The sequence below is a fragment of the Palaemon carinicauda genome, chromosome 11 (assembly GCF_036898095.1).
Source record: "Palaemon carinicauda isolate YSFRI2023 chromosome 11, ASM3689809v2, whole genome shotgun sequence".
Classification (NCBI taxonomy): Eukaryota; Metazoa; Arthropoda; class Malacostraca; order Decapoda; family Palaemonidae; genus Palaemon; species Palaemon carinicauda.
In genome coordinates this window covers 92425141-92444651 of record NC_090735.1, presented here as the reverse complement: position 1 = coordinate 92444651, position 19511 = coordinate 92425141, and the positions used below count along the sequence as shown (strand labels likewise).

At 45.3% G+C, this 19511-nt stretch overlaps 1 non-coding gene across 1 annotated transcript; it reads right to left on the bottom strand.

The window, feature by feature from the left end:
- Positions 1 to 17323: 17323 nt before the first annotated feature.
- LOC137650331 (5S ribosomal RNA) lies at positions 17324 to 17442 on the bottom strand. Its single transcript, XR_011045959.1, has one exon. It is a non-coding gene; the product is annotated as a 5S ribosomal RNA (ribosomal RNA).
- Positions 17443 to 19511: the final 2069 nt, after the last annotated feature.

Below are 19511 nucleotides of genomic sequence, written 5' to 3'. Positions count from 1 at the left end.
ATCTAGAGGAGCCCTGTTTAGACCCTCTACCTTTGGGACGAAAGGTAGTGGTCTGCCTCTTAAACGCAGGGTTGAACACTGGTGACTGGGCAACCAGCTGCTGAGGCACCATCTGATATGTTGGTTGGGGCTGAGCCACCATATGGGGCATCGCAGTCATGGGAGCTGTGGGAAGTTGTTGTTGTTGCTGCTGTCTGATAGGGAGATAGGACAACCTAGGTCGTTTAGTCTTCCTTTTAGGCTGGGGACCCTCATCCGGGGAAGACTTCCTCTTCGCCGACATGCCCCACTTCTGGAGAAGATTTTTATTCTCCGTGGCGGCCTTGTCCACGACTTCTTTGATCACTTCGCTCGGGAAGAGGTCCTTACCCCAGAATCTGGACGCAAGGGATCTGGGTTCGTGCTTTACTGCTGCCGAGGCAAACATGAACTCCCTACATGCACGTCTAGCTTTGACAAAGCCATACAGGTCCTTGACTACCGTAGCCAAATGTGTTTTGACCATAACCATGTTCATATCCGGGGTTCTACTGTTGCTGGCCATTGTCTTTAGATAAATCTGTAGAGACAGAGATGTGGTCAGTCTTTCTTTTGTCTCTTGCTCTCTACGCAAGAGAAATTCAGACAACTTAGGGAGATTTTCGCTGAACTGACGTCCAGCGATATCTGCCTCCAACTTCCCAACTGAGAAGGTAAGGTGGACTTCTTTCCAGTCCTTATCTTCCGTGGGCAGGGCTAAGGATAACGGTCTACACTCCTCGATGTAGGGCAAGGTTTGCCTGCCTCTATTGCCTTCATTACTGCCTTAAAACCTTTATCCGTAAACAGAAAGACTCATGAGGCTGGAGCAAGAAAGGTGGGATGTTCCTTGCTAAGGGCTGACACTTTGGAGTTAGTGAAGCCCTTATCCTTCAGGCTGCTGGATAGAAGAGCCTGAGCTTTACCATGGTCAAGTACTATGACCTCCTTAGGTTCTGTCTCCTCCCTCAATGTTGGTTCCGTCTTCAGACGGATGAAGCAATCTGGGTAAGACCGCAAGTTTGGCCAGAATTCAACTTCCTCAATAGGGATGGTCCCCAGCTTCTGATATAAATATCTTGCCACTGGTAATTGGCATGCATTCCACATACTTCCAGGGATTCACATCAGAGCAAGTTGGTAGATCTTGAACCTTAAGTCTATTACGAGACCCAAGAGAAGCGGAAAGTTGGGCAATCTGCCTTTCCATTTCCGCCTCTCTTTCTTCGCCTTGCTTGCAAAGGCTCTCCATCATCGCCATGAGACTGGCCATTGCCTGTCTCATATCATCTAATGGAGGGGCAAAAGATGTAGAGGGTAACAGCTCTTGAGCCGGAACTGACGGAAGGGACTCCGATTTGATGTCATCCTCCTCTTCTTCTTCAGGAGCCAAGGTGGACTCCTCCTCGGTACCTCCCGCTAGGAGGTCCTTTTCGGTGTCCTCAGACACCTCCAACATCCTCTCATCTAGGTGGATGTCCTGCATAGCGTCGGAGACGTCCGTGTCTATGGCAATCTGGACGCAAGGGATCTCAGGTCGTGACTGGGGTATGATAGCTTCCACACACCCGCTTTCAGGAACAGCAAAGCACGCATCCTTTCGCTGGTAAGGTAGGGTCCCATGGTGTTTTTCTGGAAACCACGAACCCATCTGCGCAGCTTCTCTTGAGCTGCATCCCTTGTCTCCGCTGTCTTGGGGTCATCCAACACCTCAGTCACCAAGGCCTTGCAAGTCTTGCAGTCCTGGGGGTCCCAGTACCAAAGAGATCCCTTAGTAGCTGTGCAGAGGGCATGAGCTCAGCACTCCACATGGCCACAGAAGTCCTTGCTCCTCACGTTACATAAGACAACTTGGCACTTGGGAAGGTCCTCCTGTAAAGAGAGGAAAATTAAATGAGTATGTGGTAGTTTATCTCACTCGGTAAACTATATAAATATTATTATTAATATTATTGCATTATAGCTTAGAATAGACAAGCTAGAAAGAACTAGGAAAGACACATACTTGTATTTCCTGTCCAGCCAATTGATGTGACCTCCCCCCAAAATTAAAAGCTAGAGTTTTCCTATTCAGGAAACCCAAGGGAAGGGTTCTAACCTCTAGGGGTAGATAAGTGTAACTTAACACTGACCTTACCCAAGGTTTTAATAATGTGGGTCAATGGTAACTGATCATCTATCAGTTTATTGAAAGAAATCTTTCTTTCAATATATAATTGGTCTCAACAAAAGACTGTGTAAGGATACACAGAGTATGTTGGAAAATCACTATTGTATAATATATACTATAGTTTTCTGTCTGCAGTATGATCTATACTGCAAATATACTGGCTACTGTATAATCATATACTGTAGTTTTAGCCGGCAACATAGCACCTGGCGGCACGAGCCAGCCGGCGTGGGGTAATGCCCGGCGGCACCGACCCGACCGGCATCTGCCGGATGGGGTAGTGGCCGACGACACCAACCTGGCCGGCAGCACCCGGCAGCAGACGCCAGCTGGGGTAGTGGCCGGTAGTACCGACCCGGCCAGCATCTGCCGGCGGCAGAAGAATATCTATTCTTCAACCTAGGGTCTGCCAATAGGGTTAAGAGGAAGGCGGCAGGCTTACCGGCCCCTCTTAACCTGGGAGAAACATAGTTTCAGTGCCGGCGCCATCCTAGGCGGCAGAAAAATGTATTCTTCCGACTAAGGTCTGCAAGCACAGGACTAGTCTTCTAGACTGCAGGGGAGAAGGTAGCTGCATCATACAACCACTTCAAGTGTGGCCTAAGGAGGTCTAGCCTTCTATGCCGGCAGCTGAGGTCGGCAGCTGTTGGCCGGCCGCCGGCAAAAGACTGAATACTCTGAGGTTCTGACCAAAACCCAAAGTCGGCTATCTACCGGCTAGGGAGAAGGACAGAAAACACTAGCCCAGTCAAGCCGGAGTGTCTACTCAGTGGCAAGACCAAGATAGGGTTGAAGCCTAAGGCTACACTCACAGGGAGAAGGGAATATCCTTAAATCTCTACTGGAGACAAGTATTGAATTATATAATAATTCCAGGAGATATCTATCTCCGCCTGAATTGATAAAACGATACACGAGGGTAAACCGGGAACATGTATGAAAGTATACTAAAGCACTTAGGATAGTAGCCTAGTACCAGGCGAGATTCGGTTACCTTAATCGCCGAAATTCTCTCGTACACGATCGTGGGGAAGAGGAAATATATATATGCAATCAATATTTTACAGTATAAATTGCCTAAATAGCTTCATATTTAATTGCTATTACAACTAGGAATATCGTTCTATATCATGCATGACGGTAAACTAAAGCGCTAGCAGGCAAGGTTCGGTTACCTAAATCGTCGAAACTTTAAAGAATACAATCGGCATAATACAACTTCCTAGAATATATAACTGAATAGCTTCATAAATATTCATGCTATTAAAACCGGGAAAGTAGTTCAGGCTAACTAAATAACACATGCGTTATGAGCAACAGCGCCCATGGCACCTCCGGTGAAGGCGAAGCTCCAACTCTTAAAATCAATCTAATTTCACTGTGAGGCAGGAGCTAAAATTTATACCATGTAAAGATCAAATACTCAACTTTTCAGAGGCAGAAGAGGCTGGAGATTGCATTATAAATTCAGAAAAACTAAAGCAACAGGGAAAATCACCGTGCGAGACCGCTACAACTAAAGGAATAGCGCGCTGGGTTGACTAAAGCGCCATCTAGATACTCTGCAGTAGTATGAGAGGAAAGGATTCTTGATAACGGCTCCCCTTCTAAATTTGCCACTTTCCCCCTCGAAGTGAAAACGCTATTCGGGGTAAAGATCGCTATGTGTCGTATCAAGCATACGTCCCCTGATTATGAGATATCCTTGAGAGAAATTTTAAGGATATTCGCGCCTGGAGTTAGAATTCTGGAGACCTAACGGTTAATTCTCTGGGAATATCACTGTAGCCAAATATTCCTTAGAAAGCTACCTTAAGGGAACCTTCCATCAGGATGACATGGCTTGAGCCCAAAAATTAACTTTGTATTAATAGGTACATGTTTAATCATTGCATAGGGAACTCCATCAGGTCCAGGGGATGTGTAATTGTAGGTAGCAAGAGCAGAATAAAATTCTCTTGCAGTAAAAGGGGAATTATAACTCTTCCCTTCCTGTTGCAAAATTTAAAATTTTCTTTTCCTCAATGCTCCTATACTGGTGACCTGGAGCTGCTTCCCACTTGCATGATACACTTGAGAAATGATCAGCCAAGTCATTGCTAACATCTTTTGCTCCAGTCACATATAGACCGTTCACCTTCATCACTGGTGGTGGGTTTGGGGTAAATTTGCCGGAAATCTTTTTTATTTTCCACCATACAGAAGATGGTGGTGTCCTACTGTTGACTATTTGAGCAGAAATAAACCTGTCAGCACTCTGAGTCACTCATGATGGGCCATAACCGTTCACGGTTCTCTATGAGTTTCTGCCACCAACAGTACACACGGACAAGGACATACATGTAGAATATGTAAATAACGTCAAAAGAAATATCTGTTGTTCTGATGATTACGAAACTTAAGAATTTTATTGTTTTACAGCCAAAGCACTTAAAACATAGTAAACAACTTCAGACCTTTCACAACATGGCTAATTACCGATAACTGACAGGTAACATTTTTCTCTTAGTCATAATCAAAATGTTTTTGGACTACCAGAAATGGCCTGGATTTTTTTGTGGCCCTAAGGCATGTGCCTAGTTTGCCTTATGGTTAATCCGCCACTGATTATCACTACTACACCGTTGACCTCGACACTGCGGGCAAAGGGTGTGAGGGTCTGTCTCGATCGCCGACATATAAGTTCCACAGGGGCAATCGGGAAGTCCAGGGCATTTCCGCATGGTGGAAAGCAAAGGTAGAGGCCAACTTCAAACAAACACACACTGGAAGAAAAAGCAAACAAATTAATTCTGTCAATATGCGAGGACGGGACAGAAACGTCTGTACATCGTCCGAGCCAAAAGTGAAGAGAGGCAGCTCACCGGTGTGTGAAGGGGGGAGGGGTAGCTAGCTACCCCTCCCCCCGTGCTAACTAACGCGGGGGTAGTTTAACCCTCGTTAAAATCTAATGACTCGTCACTTCAGCTACGCCGAAAGTAAACCCTATGTAAATAGCGTGGTTTTTATTTCGGTTACGGAACAAAGTAAAATGACAAATTCGGAGATAATTTGTATTTTTCCTAACCATACAAACCTTAGTTTTTACATTGGGTATTACTTTCGGCGTAGCTGAAATGACGAGCCATTAGATTTTAACGAGGGTTTCCTACCCCGCGCTAGTTAGCAGGGGTAGGGGGAGGGGTAGCTTGCTACCCCTCCCTCCCTCACACACTGGTGAAATGTCTCACTTCACTAAGAGGTAGGACTTGGCTTGGGGGACAGGGCTGGCGGGCAAATATGTGTAAATAGCTAAGGTTTGTATGGTTAGGAAAAATAAAAATTATCTCCGAATTTGTCATTTGTTCCGTAATCGAAATACAAACCACGCTATTTACATTGGGTGACTAACCCCTTAGGGAGGGTGGAAAGTCTCCAGCCATACTGGCTTTGGCTTACCCGGGGACTCAGAATCCGAGTGAGTCGCACTCGAGAAAAGGAGTCCCTGCACCTCCCAAGTTCCTTGCTCTGCAAGGAAACGTGTGGCCTACATAAGCTTGTGTGTGAAGGAAGAAGTGTGACCCGTCCTAGGCAGTTGACCTGGAGTTCCAGAAGGAACTCAGGGTTAGGACGTTCCCAATACCACCTCGTCAGGGTATGGGGGACGCGACAGTATTGACTCAATACTCAAAACACAAGGAAGCATGGTTTACCTGCAGAGGTTTGAGGTCAGCTATGCAGAGACCCCAGAAGCTGCATTCCCCAAGAGAGGGGAGGATGAAGAAATACAAACCACGCTATTTACATTGGGTGACTTACCCCTTAGGAAGAGTGGAAAGTCTCCAGCCATAATGGCTTTGGCTTACCCGGGGACTCAGAATCCGAGTGAGTCGCACTCGAGAAAAGGAGTCCCTGCACCTCCCAAGTTCCTTGCTCTGCAAGGAAACGTGTGGCCTACATAAGCTTGTGTGTGAAGGAAGAAGTGTGACCCGTCCTAGGCAGTTGACCTGGAGTTCCAAAAGGAACTCAGGGTTAGGACGTTCCCAATACCACCTCGTCAGGGTATGGGGGACGCGACAGTATTGACTCAATACTCGGAACACAAGGAAGCATGGTTTACCTGCAGAGGTTTGAGGTCAGCTATGCAGAGACCCCAGAAGCTGCATTCCCCAAGAGAGGGGAGGATGAAGAAAGAAGTAAGGGCCAGACATACTCTTTCATTCACGCAGACTAAAACCGGGTAACAGTGCCCTCAACCTTCTGCTACCTGTCCATTAAGGAGCCTGAGGTTAGACCAACTATTGTGTAGCCACCACAGAGCGATAGAAACGTATCGATACTCCTGTGGGTCACGTCCTGCAGGAAGCAGGCTGCGAAGGTCATTAGACGCTTCCAGACTCCAGCTTGTAGCACCTGCATCACAGAGTAGTTCTACTCGAAGGCAAGGGACGTTGCGATGTATCCGACATCGTGCTGTAGGGCGACGTGACGGGGGAGGGTCTGGATTCAGGTCGAGATGAATGCCCTTGAGTCCGAGCTGAAGAGGTATACTGGTGACTCTCCCCTGTGTCCTCCCTGTGCTCCCAAACCGGCTTGCACGTGAGGACAAACTGCAGCTGTTCTCAAAGATAACCCCTCGATTCCTTTACTGGCAAGAAGGAGAAGGTCTGGGTCATCTGATACAGAACGGAGACTCGAAATCTTGAAGGAGTCGAACTGTAGGTCCGGGACTCCAAGATTCTGAGTCTAGAAAACAACTCAGGAGCGAACCTGAATGTAGCCTTCCCCTATTCTCTTGAAAGGGCGGAGTCGTACAAGACCAAGAAGATTGCTTACACACTGGCCGAGGCCAGAGTGAGCAGGAGCACCATCCCCCAAGACGGAATACAATCAGAGGCCTGACGTAATGGTTCTTGAGAAGATCTCTTAAGGGACTAAAGAGTCCGAACCATGCTCCATGGAGGAGGTCTCACTCCGACTGGGGGCAGGGACGTTCGCAGCTTCGCATGAGCGAAGAAAGGTCCAGCGGGAAGGAAAAAGTCTACAGTATTCCTTTCAGCCTGAGGACCAGGGAAAGGCTGAGCAATAGGCTTCACTGCCGAGAGCGGAAAAGAGTTCCCTCCCGCCGAAAAGCAATAACTCCGTTATTGCTGGAGAAGAGGCCTCAAGGGAAGAGGTATCTCCCCCACGACACCAACCACAGAAGACTCTCCACTTCGCCTGGTAGACCCCTGTGGATGACTATCGCAGGTGACGCGACCTCCGCTCCGCGACTGTAGCGGGTTGTCTCTTCTTGAGGGGGCGGCGTAGTGTCTTCAGGCGTGAAGCCGAAGCAATGCAACGGCTCGTGAAAGATGTTGTAGTGTGGTTGTTTGAGTACCCTGTGTCATGGAAGAAGCTCTCCCGGGAGTTACGTCAGGGGAAGCAGAGGGTCCGGAAACCGTTCTGCGTATAGTCACAGCGGAGCTCTCAGGGCCATCGAAAGGTTAACAGACAACCTGGTCTTGTTGAGACCCATTCTCAACAGACAACAATGGTGGGAAGACCCAGGCGTCGATGTCGTCCCACCGTCACCGGATAGCATCTTGCCAAAGAGTCTTGGGGTCTGAGACTGGGGGGAAGAACAGCGGAAGCTTGAAGTTCCAGGCTGTCGTGATCAGGTCCCCCAGGCCAGGACTTGCTGGTTACTATAGGCCAAAGCCCCCCAGGTACTCTCTATCTGTGAGGCTCTGCTCAGATAGTCGGAGAGAACATTCCTCTGCCCGGAATGAGCGAGACGATAGTGGTATTGAGAGGACCTCGGATCATCTCAGTATCTCTACTGCAAGATGCGAAAGTATGAAAATGCGCCTCCCTGCTGGTTGGAATACGCCAGTACCATGATTGATTGATTGATTTAAAGTTTTCAGGCATCCTGACATCTGAGGTCATTGACGCCGGTAACATTTAATTCATGTATACAAAAATAAAAAATAAAAGAGTATTCAATTAAAGTCATAAAAGTTAAATACAGTATTTTTCAGAAGACCTGCTTCTGAAATAAATCTAAAAATGCCACTTGCATGGTAGGACACATCATTTCCAAGAATCTTGGCAAGGATGAACCTGCCACCCTCACCTCGAGCCTCAAACAAATATCTATTCCTTAAGTTGTTATAATTGGGGCATTCGGTCAACAAATGCCTTACTGTTAGAGGTACTAAACAGTCGTCACAATACGGTTGGTGTTGGCCCTTCAGCAGAAACTCGTGTGTCAACCGAGTGTGACCAATACGGAGACGACAAAGAGACGTCTCCCATTTTCGGGGCATCATATTATACCTCCAAGGAGATATGCCATTTGTTACCTCTCGCATTTTATTCCCATCTAGGCTATCCCATTGCTGTTGCCATTTATTGCAAACCAATTTCTTGATGTCAGGTAAGAAATCATTACAGGGAATGGGATACCTTCTTGGCAGCAACTCGGATGCAGCCTTCTTAGCCAGTAAATCTGCCTTCTCATTCCCAGACACACCTACATGTGCTGGAACCCAACAAAATTGAACTGTTATACCTCTCCGTCCAATAAGGAAAAGCCATTCTAAAATCTTTAAAACTAAAGGGTTATTAGAATTAAAAACTTCTATAGCTTGAAGAACACTCCTTGCATCACTAAAAATTGTAAAATTACCCTCCTTCTCCAACGCTATTTTCTCAATAGCGGTTAATATGCCATACAGTTCGGCAGTAAATATGGAAGCGGTCAGAGGAAGTGCACCTCTACAATTAAAACCATTACTATGTACTCCAAATCCAACGCCAGCATCAGATTTGGAGCCATCAGTATAGATAATCGTTGATCCTCTATGTTCTTTAACATGTTCATTAAAAAGAGACCTGGCTTCTAGGTCTGACATATTCTTCTTACCTCCAATAAAATATTTACAAAAAGATATCTCTGGTAACTTCCATGGAGGCGTTGATGATACCTTGAATGGAAGTACCTTATTTCTAATTATATCCAGACTATTTAATAATCGTTTCACCCGAAAGCCATAAGGTTGAGGAGATTTTGGGTGCAACTCAAAGTATGATGCGTGTCTTACAAGGCTAGAGAGTTAGGGAGTCTTTGCAATCTAAACCAATACCGAATAATGGAAGACATTCGGTAAAGGTCTAGAGGGAACTCTCCAGCATCAACAAGGAGACTTGGGATAGGCGAGGTTTTAAAAGCTCCAGTAGACAATTTAATACCTGCATGATGTATCGAGTCTAATATTTTTAACTGGCTTGGGGTGGCTGAAGAATATATTTCACAACCATAACTAATTTTGGAAAAAATCAAGGCCTTGTATAATTTTAAAATAGTATTGCGGTCTGCCCCCCATGATGTATGGGACAATACTTTCAAGAGCTTCAACACATTTAGCTTTTAACGCTTTTAAGTGAGATACCCATGTAAGCCTACAATCAAATATCAAACCTAAAAATTTAACTTCTCTTGCACATGGTATCAGTTGACCTTTAATGTATATATCCGGGTCTGGATGTACTCCCCGGATACGACAAAAATGGACAATGGTAGTTTTACTTGTCGAGAACCTAAATCCATTCATGTCAGCCCACTGGATATTTTTATCAATAGCTAGTTGGATTTTTCTCTCAACCATTGCCATTCTAGTGCCAGCAAATGATATTGAGAGATCATCCACAAATAATGTTGAGAGAACATCCTGGGGAATGGCTGAGGATATCCCATTAATTGCTAGTGCAAAAAGGGTTACACTCAGCACACTACCCTGAGGAACTCCTTCTTCCTGGCACTTACTCTCTGATAGAGTATCCCCAACTCTCACTTGAAAAACTCTACGTGAAAGAAATGCCTGAATGAATAGTGGCAGCTCTCCTCTCAATCCGATTTCATGAATGGTTTTAAGTATACCATATCTCCATGTGGTATCATATGCCTTTTCAAGGTCAAAAAATACTGTAACATGGTGCTGTTTGGAAGCAAAGGCTTCACAAATAGAAGACTCAAGTCGTATCAACACATCAGTCGTTGAGTGCTTTTTTCGGAATCCACATTGAATCGATAAAATACCTTTCTTTTCAAGGTACCACATCAGCCTTGCATTGACCATCTTCTCCATGATTTTACGTAAACAAGATGTCAATACAATAGGACGATAGTTTGCTGCTAAAAACTTGTCTTTACCGGGTTTTAAAAAGGCTAAAATAATGGCTAGTTCCCAAACACTTGGGTAACTATGATCCTGTCATATTCTATTAATAATGCTTAAAATAAATAGCTTTGTATTAAAATTTACATGTTTAATCATTGCATATGGAATTCCATCGGGTCCAGGGGCTGTATCATTGCAATGAGCAAGTGCGGAATCAAATTCTCTTTCAGTGAAAGGAGAATTATACGACTCTTCCCTTCTTGTTGCAAAATTTAAAATTTTCTTTTCTTCAGTGCTCCTATACTGGTGACCAGGGGCTCCTTCACACTTGCTGGATACATTTGAAAAATGATTAGCCAAGGCATTGCTAACTTCATTTGCTTCAGTTACATACTGGCCATTCACCTTCAACACTGGTGGTGGGTTGGAGGTGAATTTGCCAGCTATCTTTTTTACTTTCCTCCACACAGAAGATGGTGGTGTTCTACTGTTAATGGAGGAAACAAAAGACATCCATGACTGGCGCCTTGCTTCTTTCATGGCAAGATGGAACTGTGCTCTACATTTCTTGTACATAATCAAATTCTCATCAGTTCTGCGTCTACGCAATCGTGTTAGAGATCTTCTTGTGGCTCTGTGGAGTGCAGTTAGTTCTGAGGACCACCACGGGACTGGTCGTCGTTTGAATAACCCTGTTGTTTTGGGAATTGAATTGACTCCTGCTGTATGAAGAGTTCCAATCAGTAGGTCTATGGCATCATCAATACTTTCAAACTGTTCTGCTCTCCCTTCGATTTCACTTAGCTCAGAAAATTTAACCCAGTCTGCCTTGTCTAGATTCCAACGTAGTGATCTTTGCAAAGGCGGACCCTTGTTGGTGTTTATAATGATTGGTGTATGATCACTAGTATGCCAATCATCTAATGTCCTCCAATCAAAATCAAGAAGGCAGTTGGAGCTTGCAACTGAAAGGTCAATGTATGACAAGGAACCTGTCTGAACATGGAAGTGTGTGGGCTCTCCTGTATTAAGGAGTCCCACATCCTCATTCTCCACAATTGATGAGATAATATTGCCCCTTGTGTTTGCTAAAATATCACCCCATAAAGGATGTCTACCATTCATATCTCCCAGTAAGAAAAATGGTTGAGGGAGTTGATGAATGACCTCTGCTAAATCATCATATAAAATATTATCATTTGGAGGCAAGTAGAGAGAGCATATTGTATATTTTCTTCCTATATCAATTTTTACAGCCACTGCCTGTAGTGTTGTACATATAGACATAGGTATTTGGGGAACATCTCGACGAACGTACATGAGACTTCCACCATGGCTCCCTGCTTGATGATTATATGGTGTTCTATAGCTAACATACTCTCGAGGACTAGGAGTGTTAGCATCAAGCATACTTTCCTGTAGACATACAATTATGGGGGAATGTTCATGAATTAGGAGCTTAAGTTCTTCAAATTTCACCCTTAAACCCTGACAGTTCCATTGCAAAATTGAGGAGAAAACTATGGATTATTTCGGGAGAGACATCTTGGATGAGGTCTTCCCATTAGCAGTTTTTAATCTAACATTATTACCTGTAGGTTTCTTCAGAGATGGTCTTGTTATGTTGGGTTTTACGTTAGTGTTTTTCTTTGTATCTTTTTTATATATTTGTTGAGGGGGATGGTGGACTTCAACTTGAATTTCTGATTTATTTAAATTGTCTTCTGGTTGATCGCCAACATCAACAGACAAAACATCATATTTATTTGATGTCATAATTCTAGTATTTCTTATGGAAGGGGGTGAGAGAGATGGAGGTCTCTCTCTTTTACGATTAATAGGTTGCGAGTTACCAGGTTTTTGTACCTTCCCCACTACAGGTACACCTGATAACTTGGTGTCAGGTGGAATCTCCATTAAATCAGGCAAGGATATGGCCTGGGAGAGGTTAGTACTATCCTTTGTAATGGGGGACAAAGGTTTGATAGTGGTGGGCAATGTCTTTTTGTTGATACTCAATGATAAATCTTTAGGAGGAGATGTTCTTGTCTTATGCAGCACTTTATCAATAGATGGTGAATTCCTTTTTCGAGAACTACCTACAGTAGTAGGTGGGTGAGATGATTCCCGAGGAACTTTTTCTCCTGTTTTTAATGTCTTTGCATAAGTATTAGATTTATTTAATAATCTCTTGGCATGCCCCAGGCTTACATGTTCAATAATTGATAAATATCCATACAAAATTGTGTTCAAATAGCAATAAATTTCCACTCAGTACTTGGAACCGAACGCTAGCCCCTTCTAATGAAAAGCCAGGTCGAAACCAACCATGCCATGAGAGGCTATCTACTGTTCCTTGAGACTCCGGTCAGTGAACAGATGAGTCAATAGAATACTAATATCCAGTAACCACATAACATGTAACTATAACCTCATCGGTAAAATAATGTTAACCCCGGTTCTGAACGTCTGAGTCAGGGGTGGCCAACCTATGGCGCATGCGCCAACAGTGGCGCATTTCATGATTACAAGTGACGCACTATACCCCAAGATAGTAAATTGAATGACTTTTCTTTAAAATTGCTAATTATGTTCATATATTTTCATTAGGACTTTCAAGAATAGCTAATGAATATTACCAACGCAAATTCAAAGTGTCATTAAAGTAAGTACAGTTTACTTTGTATTCATGTTAAATCCTTTCCTTTACAGCTAAAATCAAAGATTGGCCACCCGTGGTCTGAGTGATCTCTGTTTCCACCGGAGATCCGGTAAGAAATGTCCGTCACAGTGAAAACGTGAACATCAGAGGAAATCTAATATTAACCTCAATGCTGAATGCCTGTACGATATCCGGTTAAGCCGGAGATTCGATGAAAAGGACCGTAATAACGATATTGTGATTATTCATGAAAAAGGGTTCATACCCTGGTTTCTTATCGTCTGATTGATCAAAAAGCTAACACCTTAATATATTAAGAAATTATATTAATAATCAGTACCCACTTAACATGAAAATATAATCTTCATCGGTATCACATTGTTAACTCCAGTTCTGAACGTCTGCTTGATCTCTGTTTGTATCGGAGATCCGGTGACAAAGGCCCGTCATCGTGATATCGTGACCGTCATCGGTACGATAACATTAACCTCAATTCTGAATGTCTGTGTTATCTCCAGTGAAGCCGGAGATTCGATGAAAAAAGGGCTGTAATAGTGTAATTGTGATCAAACATGACAAAGGTTCGTGTGCAAAAGGCCTCAGCCGGAGTCTGAGTGCCGGATTTCACCGTTGCACTCCAAATATCTGACTAGTTCTCACCTAATGAGTATCCATTATAGCGGAGTATAACTCAAGGCAGAGCTAAGGGTGTCGGCATAAAACGACCCCAATTAATGACTCATACACTAACGTAACCTATTAATAGTGCTAGCTATATTAACAGTAACCACATCAATAAAACGTGTATAACATTAAACGTAATATCATCAACTCGGATAATATCGTAAATACTCGTGATCGTAAATAAACGGAAAACGGGAAATCCACCCCTCTTACTCGAGCTAATAAAGAAAACGAGAGAAGGAGTAACTCGTATCTGTAGAACAGGAAACGAGCACTCTATGCTCTCGCTCTCAGGGTTACATAATAAAAAACCAACATCACACAATAATATGATAAGAAAAATAAAAAATTGATTGCTTTTTTGTTAGTAATTGTAATAACCATGAACGAAGAATAACGACAACGTAACAATAAACAAAGATTTAGTCTAAATCGCGCATCCTGAGGCGAGTACAACACTAACAAAGACTAAATCGCTATTCTTCGTAGGTCCAAATTGGACTTGCTAGCAAATAAATACTATAGTAAAAACTAATAATAAATAATGATACTAAATTGGTCATAAAACGTAAGTGATATAACCTAGATGACAGAGTACCAGATAGGCAATAATAACTTGAAAATTTACCGAAGCGAACACAACCCAAAATGGCTGCCGAAACCGAGGCAGACCAATCGCTTCCAAAATTAAAAACCCAATACTGGAAACAGAACAAATGCCCGGTACTGCAATACGCTGTCAAAACAAACTATGGTACTTAACATTGATAAAGGTGAAGTAGCAACGTCAGTCATGTTGAATTAACGACAAACACTTCGAAAAAACACTGGGCAAAAAAAACTCGTCTTTGCGGGCAAGTCCAAAACAGAAGGATGTCAGATGGGGCTGGTGTCGGGCGTCGGTGGGGTGGCTCAGGTTGGTGCGGTTGAGACCGCTGTTGCGGCTCACCCCTCGTGTATATTGACGAAGGAATACTCTAAATGGAAGACGACCTGTGAATAGTGGCTTTCACACGCCCTTTCTTTATACACGACGCCCTTAGGGGTGCTCGCGCGAGGGTAGTAACCTCTGCATTCCATACTTTAACTTTCTCTGGTATATTTGGAAGTTATTTATATCAGAAAAGTGACAAGAAGGACTTTTTCACCGGCAAACACAGGTCTCTCCCCAGAAATAGATTTTTCCTTCGTCAAAATCCCTTTATTGAGGGCAGCCTCTTCTAACTTATAAAACTGGCAGCTCCTATCATTAGATTTATGATTAGAGTTGCAGTTTAAGCACCTTGCCTCAAGTGTACAATCCCCATGGTAAATATTGGAGCAAGTATTACAAATTTTTTCATTATTGCAAACTTTGGAAGGATGTCCAAATTTAAAGCAATTATAACATTGCAGTGGCTTCTGCTTAAAAGGTTGAACTCTGATCCTTTCGTTTTCTATGTCTATTTGGAAAGGTACATCCGCATCCTGGAAAGTAAGAACAATCATTGATGTTCCAGGTACTTTATGTACTTTCCACACTGATAGAGGACACATAGCCAATATCTCCTCTTCAGTAAATTCATACAGATCCCTATTAAAAACCACTCCCCTTCCATAGCTAAAGTTTAGATGGGGTTTGATGTTCAATTTTATATCATCATTTACTGTCTTCAAATTGGACAGTATAACAGACTGTGTGTATGACTTGGCCTTTATCAAGTAACTTTTCTTCCCGAATCGAGATATATCTCCAGGTGCGATCGTACCTACCTTCCCCTGAAGAAATTTGCAGATCTTGAAATAATTTTCCGTACCTCCTACAGATTGAGCAGGAAGCCACATTGGTGAATTTGGCTTTCTTTGGGATGGGATATCTGCCTCTATATCTTTATCAGCCCAGTCTGCTGGTCTGTAGACATCCAGATCTTTAGGTGCCCCATCACACAGAGCACCCTTAACACTCATATTACCTACCTTAATATCAACAATATTACGGCTTGCATTAAATGCTTCCTCATGACAATTAAATGATAACCAAGATTCCCAATTATCATCTTGAAATTTCATTCTAATTTCTTTTATTGATCCGTAACACTCAAATATTTTATGTAGCACATCATAATTAGCTTCTAAAGGGATTTGGGTAACGTGCAGGACATTCAGTTTTCTTGTGTTGCCCAAATTACCCTTTTTCCGAATGTTTAAAGAACAGTCCTTTTTAGTTCCTACGTCGTCAACGGAGTTTTCTTTAAATGAATTGCCAGCGGTAGTTAACAGTGCCGGGGGCGAGTCAGCATATCCAGGGGAGGTGGGGTCATTGTCACAAGAATCCATCAGAATAAAGAAAAGAGAAGAGTGATTTTTTGAATAGTTTGATTTACCTGCTTGAGAACATTAAGGCATCACATGTTGGGAAGGAAATTTGCACTCTCCACTACCGGCACAGTGAGAGTATACTTCCCAGATGGTCCACTCCATACCCTACCCGAAGGATAGCATCAAAACAGATATAGAGGCACAGGTGTAAGCTGAACCCGCCTGTTAGGACTAAGACCAAGAAACTATGGAATCATCCTCCCCATATCTGTAATGACGGGCTTCCGGCCAAAAGCCGAGAGTCCTACCCCAAGCATTGGATCCCCCTGGATTCCGAAGACCCAACACTTGAGAATAGTTCCGCCAAAAAGGTCCAAACCATCTTCGGGATGGCTGAGATCATCCAATACTCTCACATATAGCTTTGAGCACAAACACCTCCCAACCGTGACCCCTTTCCCATTCATCAAAGCAGGCACCAATACCGGATGTAGAAACATCTGCCCAAGTGGCAATAACAGATGTAGAAACATCCATGCCATAAAGAAAGAAAAAAAAAAAAAAAAGGTAATAAACATACATATATATGTAAAAAAAAAACATACATATGGAAAATTTTACTCATAGGGTTGGGACAGCATCATGAAAGAAAGTTTATAATATTAGGAGAAGGTTGAAGCAATATAAAGAGGAAGAAAAAGATAAGAAAGAGAGAAATTTAGATTCGAACTGGGGGAGTAATTTCCCCAAGTTCGAGAGCCCTCTTGCCCGTTACCAAGTTTCAGCACGGGAGTGAAATGCCGTGCTGAAGCTCAATGACTTCATCAAGGCATTCTCTCATTAAGAGGGCCAGTACCATGAAGTCGTCGCACACGGAGCGACTCGGCAGGATCTGTAGGATCTGTAGAGGGGCCAGACTACGGCCCCTAAGCCTGCCTTAATGATGGGGAGGTACCCTTCAGGTCCTGACCATAGGCCTGAACCGGAACATGCGCCCCCCCCATTTTCTTTGACGAGTCCGAGAACAGCATCAAATGTGGGGAAAGGACGAGAATATCCACTCCCATGCAAGAGGTTCCATAGGTCAACCCATTGCCGGTCTAAAGGTTCCGCTGGTCCCATAGGGACCAGAAAGTCCGGTTAATCGTTGCTTGGATACCACCGGAACTTGGACCGCCTCACAGGGAACTTATCCTGAGGCGACCGTTCGGAACTAGACGGGTCAATGAGGAAAAGAGACCCAGGAAACGTTCCAAGATAGGGCTGAAAGCTCTCCTTGACTGAGAACAGGTACTGCGACTCTCCTCAGCCTTGCCACAGTCAACTGAAGGGAAGGCTCGGAGAAGGAGTCAACAGCATCTGGTGTTCCCAGGCGGTCACCCATCCAAGTACTGACCAGACCCAACGTTGCTTAACTTCGCTGATCAGACGAGAAGCAATGTTTTCAACGTGGTATGGCCGTTGACTCAATATCATGGCTAGATACTCCAGATGTTGAGGCAGAAGTAGAGAAGGCTCCTAGCAAATTACCATGATCCCTCACTCTTGGTAAAGACCCGGAAGCTTGTCCCGGTGTTGAAGAAGGTCGAACCTGAGCCTACCGGAGTTGACCAGACCTCCAAAAAGCGAAGGAGGCGGAAGCCTGCTCCTGAGCGGCCATGAGGAAAGCAGGGAGAGTTCTCTGGGGAAAAACCTGCGATGCCGCAGCGGGATAGCCACACCGCATCTTAAGCAGGAACACCTGTAGTCTGGGCTGAATTCCAAGAGCTTCCTGGAAGATGGATGGAATGGAACCTGGAAGTACCCGTCCTTCCGATCCAGGGCCTAAGGAGTCCTGCAGCCTCGTTACTAGTCTGATCGACTCTGCTGTTCCACACTGGACGAAGTTTGTACGACAAACTTGATCAGAGCTGAGAGGTCGACGACGGAACTCCCGTCTCAGATGCTTTCCCAGAGGAAAGGATCAACTGAAGAGGCCGGGGGGGGGGGGGGAAGCCGTCGACGACCCTATGGAGGACCTTCTCCTAAGGCATGGATCCTTCTGCCCAACGGGCAAATCTCTTGCCGACCCCATGGCATAGAGGCTCAGTGACACTGGATTCGCTGACAGTGAAGGAGATGGTAAGAGCGAGGCACGATATCCTTGGCTGATCACGGAGATCGTGCAGGAATCGGCATCGGGAGGCTGTTATCCGGACGAGTAACCTTAGGCATCCCCCCAGCGTGAGACCTGCAAGGGGGATTGCCAATCCTAGAGTTTGTGAACTCTGCCGCTCCCTCTAGGATTATGCGCCCTCGGGAGAGCCTCCCGTGCTACCTGTCCCTGACAGGAGGGGACTGCTATTGTACACCTTGTCTTAGCTGCCGTAGCCGGTTCCGATAACTTAGGCTGACGAGGCTGAATGAAGAGGCATCAGAGGCCTGCAGGGTCTGGAAGTAAGCGCCTTGGAGGAGTGAAAACGTAATGCGACTTCCTCCGCCCAACAACTGTCCACTTCTCTGTCCTTGGGCTCAAACAAGCTCTTCCCAAGGATGGAAGAGTGTCTGAGCTTGTCGACATTCACGGAGGAGACACCCGAGAGGAAGCCCTCGGACACTGCGTCTAGATGCTCCAACATCGAGGTTGCCCGCAAGTTCGAAACTTAGCGACGGAACCCAAAGGTGCTTGAGCCCGAGAGGAGGAAAGTACCCATGATCTTCCTGGGGCTTCCTAGTAAAAACCTCAGGTCGCAACCGAGGAGGGAAAGGCCTGGTAAGCCCCTTCCACGAGAGGTGAAGAGGAAGGACTAAACCAGCCACCCCTTGCCCGACGGAGAAATCTCGAAAGAAAAACTCCCTGGCAAGACCCTTCCAGGGAATGACGAAGAGAAAGGACTAACCCAGGTTCTGGAAAGAAGAATGTTGCAGAGACCTCCCTGAAGATTCTTCCTGTTCTAGCACGAGCCATGCTCTGCGTTAACGGGGTGAAGACAGTGCTCTGGTAATACGCGCTCCAGAAGACTCGCCCGGCTGGCCATGTTGCGAAACCACGACGGGAATCGCGGTCGCAATCGCCCTAGCGCTCGCGCGATGGTAAATCAATGGTTCGCGCGTGGGCGAACGTGGAAGCGGCAGTGTGCGGGCACGCAGGAGCACAGACGAAAGTGCGCGAGGGAGCGCAGAAGGAGGGCGGGCGTGGTTGGAAGGGCGAGAGCTGGCGGTCGGAATCCGATAGTTCACAGGCGAGCGATGACACGTAGGCAAGCGATGGCTTACTGCAGGAATCGAGCTGGCGCTCGCGCGATGGAACACCGTTGGTTCGCGCGCGGGCGAACATTGGTGCGCATGCGCGTAAGCACGCGGGCCTGTGGGCGTGTGGTCGCGTATGCACGTGGGCGCGCAGCCGAGCGCAGGCGGTCGGGAGACCGATGGCGCGTAGGCGGGCGATGGCGCGTTGACGAGCGATGGCGCGTCTTGGCGAGCAATGGCCTGTAGGCAAGTGAAGGCGCGTTGGCAAGCGATGGCGCGTTGGCGAGCGGTGGTGCGTTAACAAAAC